Source organism: Eulemur rufifrons, chromosome 3, assembly GCF_041146395.1.
Source record: "Eulemur rufifrons isolate Redbay chromosome 3, OSU_ERuf_1, whole genome shotgun sequence".
NCBI lineage: Eukaryota > Metazoa > Chordata > Mammalia > Primates > Lemuridae > Eulemur > Eulemur rufifrons.
This window is the reverse complement of record NC_090985.1, coordinates 60,790,335-60,800,119: the sequence shown is the minus strand read 5'-3', so window position 1 is coordinate 60,800,119 and position 9,785 is coordinate 60,790,335.

Genomic DNA, 9,785 nt, shown 5'->3' with positions numbered 1-9,785 from the left:
GGAGCCGAGGCCAGCCGGGAGGGCTGGGGGCCGGAGGGTAGTGTAGGGCCTCTACTTCGTCTCCAAGTGGGAGCCGAGCCGCGGGGCCCCAGATCGGGCGCTTGCTCGCAGCACTGGGTGGCCGGCGCCGAGGCCGCTCGCGTTTTCCCGCCTTCCGTGCACAGCCCCGGGGCCCGCACGCGCCCAGCTGCCCTGCGGGCTGAGTGGAGGGCAGCGTGGCGGTGGGCGGCGGAGTCCCGGGCGTCAGCCTTTCCCGGCTCCCCGGAGACTCGGCGCGAGCGGTCGCCTTCGGGACCGGCAGGAGGCGCTGCGCGGACGAATTGAAGAAAAAGGTTTCAGGGGAGGTGTTTTCGCATCTTGCCATTGGACCACTACACTTTTAGTTGAGTGGCCCGATTCAGACTTCGTGTCATAGATGTCGTCTTCTTCACTTCCTCCTTCCCCTCTTTAAAGTGTGTGTGCATACGTGTGTGTGTGTGTGTGTGTGTGTTGGAATAGTAGGATGAAATGTCAGCCAAAGACATTGAAAAGCAGAAATTTAAAATTTTAGATTTGCAGACCTAGCGTTTTAAAAAGAAGGTGTAAGGCAGAAATTCGAATTCTTGACTACCTATGAAGGGCTCGCCTATTAATGCCAATTTGTTAAAGATCCGGAGGCTTTATAAACACTTTTTTATGAGACAGACTCATTCATAAAGTTTGGTTCTAATACTTTTGTTGGAATATAGGTTTATATAAGACTATTTGTTAATGACTATCTGAAAGATGAGTAACAAGACAAAGAGAAGTACTTGTACTTCCAAATATAATGGAAATCCCAATGTATTTATAATATAATAATACTGTATTTATGATGGCCTTTATCAAACTATAAAAATTCTATGATTTGTGAATCCATAGTGGTCTGTGACTCATTAATGAATCCACTTGAATTAGAGCAGTTATGCAAAATTGAAATGTATTTGTTAATTTATTGTTATGTATTATTTAATTTATTGTTATGCTTAAGTGTAGGACCAAATCATAGCAGGGAGTAATCTGAAAATCCAGTCAGAAATTAAAGGAAATCCTTGAACCCACTGTACACGTGGCCAATTTAGACTCTTGAATTCTGTGTAAATGGTGGGGCTATGAAGGGGTTAAATGGAGCTGCCTCAATCTTTTGTGGTCTCAGCCTCAGAGAGATGGGCCTCATGGTAGCATTTGGCACTCCAGACTTTGGTATTCAAAAGTGATTTATGTCATTTTGGAAAATTATTCAGCAGTGATTATAAATGACAAAAATGCATGGAATCTAAAGAGACATTTTGCACTCTGTTAATATTTAGTCTAATGTATATGAAAGAACTAATTTCCAAACAAAGCTTCTATTTCAGAAAAGATTTCCATTTGTCTTATGGTAGTCTGATTTGGAAGTGATGCTAGTCTAGTTAACAAGTAACTAATTCGGGACCTCAGGACATTAAACTTAAACTCTTCATGAATTTTTGGGGAAGTGAACAGTTATGATCTAAGCAGATGCTAATTATTATCTGCCTAGGCATTCCTTCCCAGTTTTGATGAAATGCAATGCTTCAACCTGATGTTCAAGTTTCTAATAGTAAGATTCTACCTCTTTGAACAGATTACCTTCAAAGTACCTATAAAATAAATCTGATTAAATGGAATAGTTCTATTTATTCGGTAAGGATTGAATTAGATAGATAGGTAGTTTAGATTGCTTGTTTTATTGAGTAAAATTACATGGGAAGTCAAATATATAATAGTCACATTACCTTACATTTATGTAGCATTATGCATTTATCTCATTGAATTCTCACAATAAACCTTCTGAAGCAGATATACTTATGTTTGTTTCATAGGTGGGGAAACTGAGGCTCACAGTGCTGGCCTCAAGTTTGTGTAGCTAGTTTGTGATAGAGCTAGGATTCAAACCCCAGATATGGGTGGAAATTTCTTCTTTTATATATTTATCTTTTTTTTTTTTTTTTCAAGACAAGGTCTTGCTCTGTCACCCAGGCTGGAGTGCAGTGGCGTCATCATAGCTCACTGCAGCCTTGAACTCCTGGGCTCAAGTGATCCTCCTTTCAGCCTCCCGAGTAGCTGGGACTATAGATGTGTGCCACCCTGCCCTGCTAACATATTTACCTTTTAAGTGGTATATGTTAAACGTGTGTTTTTAAACTTCCTTATCACAATTTCTTTCAAATTATTCAATCTAGATTATTAGATTTATTTATTCTATCCCCTTGCAGAATAACTGCTACATGTGGGCTCTTTGGAATAATATTTAGTGGTAAGTTTGTTGGGACATTTGATTCTTACATTTAATTCAAATAACTGCTGTGCAACTCTAACCAGCAACCAGTGATATCTTGATTTTCAAATTGCATAGAAGACTTGGTGCCTCTGAACCAAATAAAAGGATTTGGGCTAGGAATGCAGAAGCAAAGTTATGATAATAATTTTGAAATGGAAACTGCATGGAAGAGATAGTATTTCTAGTCTAAGATTTAATATATAAAAGTACAAATTGTGTATCTTTAAAAATCCATAGTATGATAGGTTTATAGCTAAAATATTTCAACTTTCTTAAAAAACAAACTTATACAACTCGAAATTTAAAGTCACAACCCTAGAATGTCCTTTTTGGTTTAGTCGACTAAATTAAAGCAACTTTTAAAAGTTTATTTCCTTAAACTTCAAAAGGCAGTATATTTTGGCTGGGTGACTTGAAATAGAAAACAGATAAAGATGACTTACTGGTTAGTGAAAAACCAGTCTGAAACAGACAGCTTACTTTTTTCCCCTCATTTTCCCCCGGACCAGCTGTTTGTGTTTAACCTTCATTTACTACTTCAAGAGTCATATTTACACTTCTCCAGCTACACTTTATCCATATGTTCCTTGGCCTTATACATTATATAAGGCTCTTTTAGGGCAACTTCCTAATCTTCTCATTAAGAAAATGTCACACTCACCCCAAATAACCCTATAGAAGATGTCAGATGATATCCCCACTAAAATAAGGCCATGGATGATGTCATCTGATATCACTTATAGGCTTCCTTTCATTTTTACCAGTAATAGTCTTTGCCAGGTTTTTCTTTTCATTTAGACAGCTAGAATGTTTCCCTTTCTTTTTGCAATTGATAGAAAAAAATTCTTCTAAAAATACTTCATAATTCACTTGATATCAGATAATGAATTTAGATTCTGTCTTAGTCCATTGTGTGTTGCTATAACAGAATACCATAGGCTGGGTAATATATAAAGAAAAGAGACTTATTTCTTACAGCTCTGGAGCTGGGAAATCCAAGGTTGAGGGGTCTGCATCTGGTGAGGGCCTTTGTGCTATGTCATCCCATAATAGAAGGCAGAAGGGCAAGAGAGTGCAAGAGAGCAAAAGAGAACCTGCTCCCAAAAGTCCTTTTGTTAAAGGTTTTAAACCCTCCCTTAAGAGTAGAGCCCTCGTGGCCTTATCACTTCTTAAAGGACCATTTACCAATGCTGTTACATTGGCGATTAAATTTCAACATGAGTTTTGTAGGGAGCAAACATTCAAACCATAGCATTTTGCCTTTATCCGCCCCAAACTCATACCTTCTTATATGCAAAATACATTCACTGAATCTCAATAGCCCCAAAACTCTTAACGTGTTCCAGTACCAACTCAAAAGTCCAAGATCTCATCTAAATGGGTGAAACTCAAGGCATGACTCATCCTGAGGCAAATTTCCATTAGTTATGAGCTTGTGAAATCAAAACAAGTTGTCTACTTCCAAAACGCAATGTTGGGACAGGCATAGGATAGATATTCCCATTCCAAAAGGGAGGACTAGGCAAGAAGAAAGGGATAACTGGTCCCATGTAAGTCCTAACAGGGAAAACAACATTAAATCTTAAGGCTGGAGAATAATCTCCTTTGACTCCATGTCCTGTATCCTGGGGACACTTAGGTGGGGATTAGGCCCCCAAGACCACAGGCAGCCCTTCCCTGATGGCTTTGCTGGGCTCAGTCCACCCAGAAGTTCTCCCAGATTGCAGTCTCATGCCTTCAGCTTTCTCAGGCTGGAGTAGGGCCCTACAGTTGTATGGTCTCAGTGGCTGCCCTACTCCCATGGCTCCACTAAGCATTGCCCTAGTGCGGACTCTCTCCGGTAGATCCACCCCTGTGACAAGTTTCTGCCTGGGACTTCTGGCTGTCTGTGACTTTGAAATGTAGTTGGAGGTAGCCATGTCTCCATAGCACTTGCATTCTGCCAGCCTGCAGATTTAACACCACATGGATGCTGCCAAGGCTTACTGCTTGTATCCTCTGGAGTGGTGGCCCGAGCCATGCCTGGTTCGCTTGAGCCAAAGCTGGGGTGGCCGAGGGGCACTGCACTGTAATGCAGGGAGCAGAGTCCCAAAGTGGCCCTGGGCAGTGATCCCTGGGCCCGTCTGAAACCATCCTGCTGTCCTAGATCTCTGGGCCTGTGATGGGAGGGGCAGTCTTAAAGATCTTTGAAATGCCTTAAAGATCTTTCTCCCATTGTCTTGATGAATAGCACCTAGCACCTGGCTTTCTTCTATCCATACTAAGCTCTTTAGCAAACAGTTGCTTGGCCACACCCTTCATATTTTCTCAAAAGCATTCTTTTTTATTCTTTATATGGCCAGGCTGTGAATTTTCCAAATCTTTTCCCCAATTTCCTTTTAATCATAAATTCCATTCTTAAATCCTTTCTTGCTTCTTGCATCTTACTGAAATGTGTTTAAAAGTAGACACACAGGCCAGGCACAGTGGCTCACACCTGTAATTCCAGCAGTTTGGGAGGCCAAGATAGGAGGATCATTTGAGCTCAGGAGTTTGAGATCAGCCTGGACAACAGAGCAAGACCCTGTCTCTAAAAAAAAAAAAAAAATTAGCAGGGCATGTTGGTGCACCTGTAGTACCAGCTACTTGGGAGGATTGCTTGAGCCCAGGAGTTCCAGGCTGCAGTGACATATGAGTATACCACTGCACTCCAACCTGAGGAAGACCTTGTCTAAAAAAAAAAAAGTAGTCATACAGCAGCCTGAATGCTTTGCTGCTTAGATATTTCTCTTGCTAGATATCCTAGTTCATTGCTCTTAAATTCTACCTTCCATAAAGCCCTTGGGAATGGACAAAATTCAGCCAAGTTCTTTGCAACTGTATAACAAAGATGGCCTTTACTCCAGTTTCCCATACCTTGTTCCTCATTTCCAACTGAGACCTCATCAGAATAACCTTTCCTGTCCATATTTCTACCAACATTCTGATCATGACCATTCAAGCAATCTCTGAGAAGTTCCAAATTTTCCCTACAGCTCTTCACCCCTTCTGAGCCCTCACCAGAATCACCCTTAATGCTGCATCCATGGCAATCTAGCCTTTTTCTAGCCTGTCTCTCCAAATTTTTCCAGCATTTACTTATTACCCAGTTCCAGAGCTGCTTCCACATTTTCAGGTATTAGTTATAACAACAGCCCCACTTCTTGGTACCAATTTTCTGTCTTATTCTGTTTTGTGTTGCTATAACGGAATACTACAGGCTGCGTAATTTAAAAAGAAAAGACATTTATTTCTTACACCTCTGCAGTCTGGAAAGTCCAATGTCAAGGGTCCCACATCTGGTGAGGGGCCTTTGTGCTGCATCATTCCATACAGGAGGTGAAGGACAAGAGAGTGTTAGAGAGCAAGAGAGAACCTCCTCATGAAAGCCCTTTTTTAAAAAGCATTAAACCCACCCATGAGGGCAGAGTGCTCGTGGCCTAATTACCTCTTAAAGGCCCCACCTCCCAATACTGTTTTGCATTGGCAATTAAATTTCAACATGAGTTTTGGAGGGGATAAACATCCAAACCATAGTAGCTTCCTTAAGAGGATCGTAATGCAAAGATAACTTTTCTTTGTTATAATCAACAGTCTTATATAAGACAAATGATCATTATTTGGCTCATAAATTAATACTGGAATGTTACTGCTTTAAGACTATGTAGAGAATATTACAAGAAACAACAGAATGGCCTTTACCCCTTGTCTGATAACTTGCTTGTTACTGGTTCTTCTTTATGTTCCAGAAATGTAAAGATTTGACAAGTAAGGCTTAGGAAGTGTTTTTGTGGCCAAATCAATGAGATTATTTTGACTTCATTGACTACTTAAGTTATACATATTTATTGGGGAAAAAGTCAGGTCACTGAATTTTCAAATTACTTTGTTTAGGTTTGGTTGCCGGTAGTTAGTAGTCAATTCAGTGAAGTTAAGATTCATATTCAAAACCTATTATAATGTAATGATAACCTAATTGACCTTTAGCCATTCAATATTACCACGTTCAAGGTTTTCATTTATAAAACAGACATAATCATATTTATCACCTTTGTTGAATATTTAACATTTTGATTTAAGAGATGATAGGTAAATTCTATCACAAAATAAATTTAATATATTACAACAAATCATTAGATTACTTGTATCTTTAAAGTTGCTTAGTGATTTACAAATAATGTGTGATCTGAACAAATGTGTCTCATTCCTCTCTGATTTGTTCTTGGCCCAAGAAGGTACTAACTTTTATCAGAATCTACCACTCCTTTCAAAGTAGGTCCAGTTGATAAAAAACAAGTCGAACTGAAACTTCATTTTGTCACAAACAATTTTCTCTTTGCATAGAATTGGATGGTTTCATCTAGGCAGTTTTGTGTTGTAGAACAGCTCTGATTCTCCATGGTCTTACCCTCCTTCATTTTTAAGTCTGCAGAGTCATTCCTGTGAGTGTCCATTTCTAGAATCAACGTGAATGAAATGCTGCCTGAAAAACCACATGTCCAAAGCAAAAGTTGTAGGAATTTTCAGGATAACCTTTTAAAACTAATAGAATTCTCTTACCAGATTGCATACTACTTTCTCTCCAGACTATAAATCATTATGTCAACTTTGACATCTGTGAGATATTGGCAGCTTCTGACTGTTAAACTAAATTACAGTTTTCACATTTAAACTTACTACTCCCAATTCTGACATCCTTATTGCCTGAATCACTAATTTTGGCACTTAATCACAGACTTGCATTTTAACATTTGTTTTATGTTTTGTTCCTCTTGAGACTGTAATGCCCCTGAGGTCAGGTTCTATATATTATAAGATTTTTTATTGCCTCACAACTCCTTAGTATAGTTTTGGCATGTGATACTCACTCAGTGAAGAATTCTTCAAATAAACATCAACTTTTTTTGTTAAGTGTTGTGCAAGGCACTTTTTTCTAGAGATATGAAGGATTAAAATACATGGTCTCTGCCCCGATATGTGCTGTCTAGCTGGAAGACAATCATACTAAGATCCACATCATTTATTAGATCCACAATCCTTTTGTGTAATTCTGAAGTAAAAAAAAATCCCAGAAAATTTATTTATCTTGGATAATGTATTTGGCAGTAAAATCTAACACAAGACTAACTCATTTGGCAGAAAAACTTGACTAATTGATATGAAGCTCTTTATAGTCTTCATTTATTCCATGTAAGAAGGGTATTCATATGCTTACCTGCAGAAATATTAATGCTTTTGATTATAATGTCATTATATTATAAATGATATATGTGCTATACTACCTTTTGAAATCCAAAAATTTCTGAATTCCAAAATACATCTGACCTCAAAAGTTTTGGGAATTGTGGATCTGTATAATATACAATAAGTTAAATGATAAAATATTTGAATCACAACCAATATAGTAATAGTAGAAATATCTGAAATCAGTACTTGAAAAATTGCCAATATTTGGATCAGGGTATCTGTTTGGTATCCCTGCAAATAGGCGGGTATATAGTCTTAGATCCCAGGGCCCAGAGGCAGATGAAATGGAACTATTTTCCTGATGTGTCCAGGCATAGAAGAGCCAGAATGTCTGTGCAAACTAAGTCCTTTAGAGAGTGCTAAGAGTCAAAATCAAGGAAACTGAGTTCAGTTATCAAGGGGTAAGAGATGGCTTGAAAAAGGAACTAAGGGGACACTGGAAAAGAAAGAGGAATTAAATGTAAGATGAGAGTTCTGGACAGTTGCCACAAGCAAGGATAATAGATCTGCAACCTCTGGTGCACAAGTAGATAGGCTGATGTAAAGTGTAGAGTTGGAATAGACTGGGACAGACATTGGTGCTAGGACCTTAGATCTAGAAGGAGCCTTTAAAGATCATTTACCCTTACACCTCCTCCTTATTTTAAAAATGAGTAACTTGAAGTTCAGTTATTAGTTTTTCAACATCTAGTTAGTGGTTAAGCCACAACACCAATCTAGCTTTCATGTTGCCTATCTAGGGCTCTTTCTGCTATTGTACAATAGTGAGAGAGTATTGCTATTTGGAGTGGTCAGGAATGACTTTTCAGAGAATATAAGATTTAAATTGATAACTATAGTAATTTGGAAAACTTTAATTCCCCATAAATCTCTGAATGTATTTTTGTGTATATTTTCCCATTTTTAAATACGTTGATGCCAAGGACAGTCATTTTTTTTTTTAATTCCCTATGTTTAGCTCAGGATCTAACAAGGACAGTTTTAATTTTGTAATCCCCAGATTACCTAAGCAGTGTTTTGCACATTGTCTAGAATGAAAAAAAAAAGTTGAAGTGGAGGTAAACCAAAAGTAAGTGTGTGTTGTACTGGAAAGAATACCATCGGAAATCCTAAGACCTGGGTCCTAGTTCTAGCCCTGCACAGATTACGTTGGACAGCCTTGAGCAAATCGCTGAACCTCTCTGGAATCCAATTTTTAGCTTTAGAGAGGATAGGGTCAGGTGACCTTTAAACTCTCTTATTCTATGATTTAGATTTGTGTATTTGCTAGGACAAAATAATTGCTACTAACACTCACTGGTTTTATTTGTTTAAGGATTACATGGGTCATATGGATTTAGATTTTCCAGGGAATATATCTCTCTCTGTAGAAATATCTGAACATATTTGGAATATAGATTCATATATTTTGGTAAAATGAAAATACAAAATAAATTAATACTAGCAATACAGGCAATAATATTCATTTAACATTCATTATGTGTATGTAGAACATTGAATAAGTTATGTTCTCTGCTTTCAAGTTGTTTAGGATTTAGTAAGAGTTTATTTTAAATAGTTAAAAAAGTAAGTAAACATAACAAGCTCTATGGAGCTCAGATATGTTTAGCTGGAATGAATCAGCCTCTAAAAGTGTGGTATGACTGGCTATTCAACCTTTCATTGTGACTGTTTAAATTACTTAGCATTTCATAATGTAAATATTTTGATACTATGCACTCCTTGATTAATATGAAAGCGGTTAAACATCATTGAGAAAAACATGTAACCCTTGCAATCAACTCAAGAGTATAATGTTTCTAATTGAATATCGTCAGGGCTAATAGAACTATGTTCCCAATGCCCCTCGTCTGAGTCTCAAGCATGTTAGAGGAATGTCATATTCAGTTCATTTTATGTTGTATTAACTAATGGTAAAAATATTTGGTTGGAACTGCATAGCATTGTGATTGACTAGTGAACATTTTAATAAAGGAGATCTAAATAAGGATAACATTTTTCAAAAGAAAGACATTGCTGGTGCTTGACTACCTGTTCTGTAAGATATTTATTCAGTCTTGTCACTCAATTTAAATTAGAACATTTGAAGTTACCAATTTGTGACAATCTTTACAGAATGAACCATTTTGTGAAAATTTCTTTGTAGGAGCTTTCTTAAAGATTTTTTTTCACACTTTTGACTGTGACTCACAGTATGAAA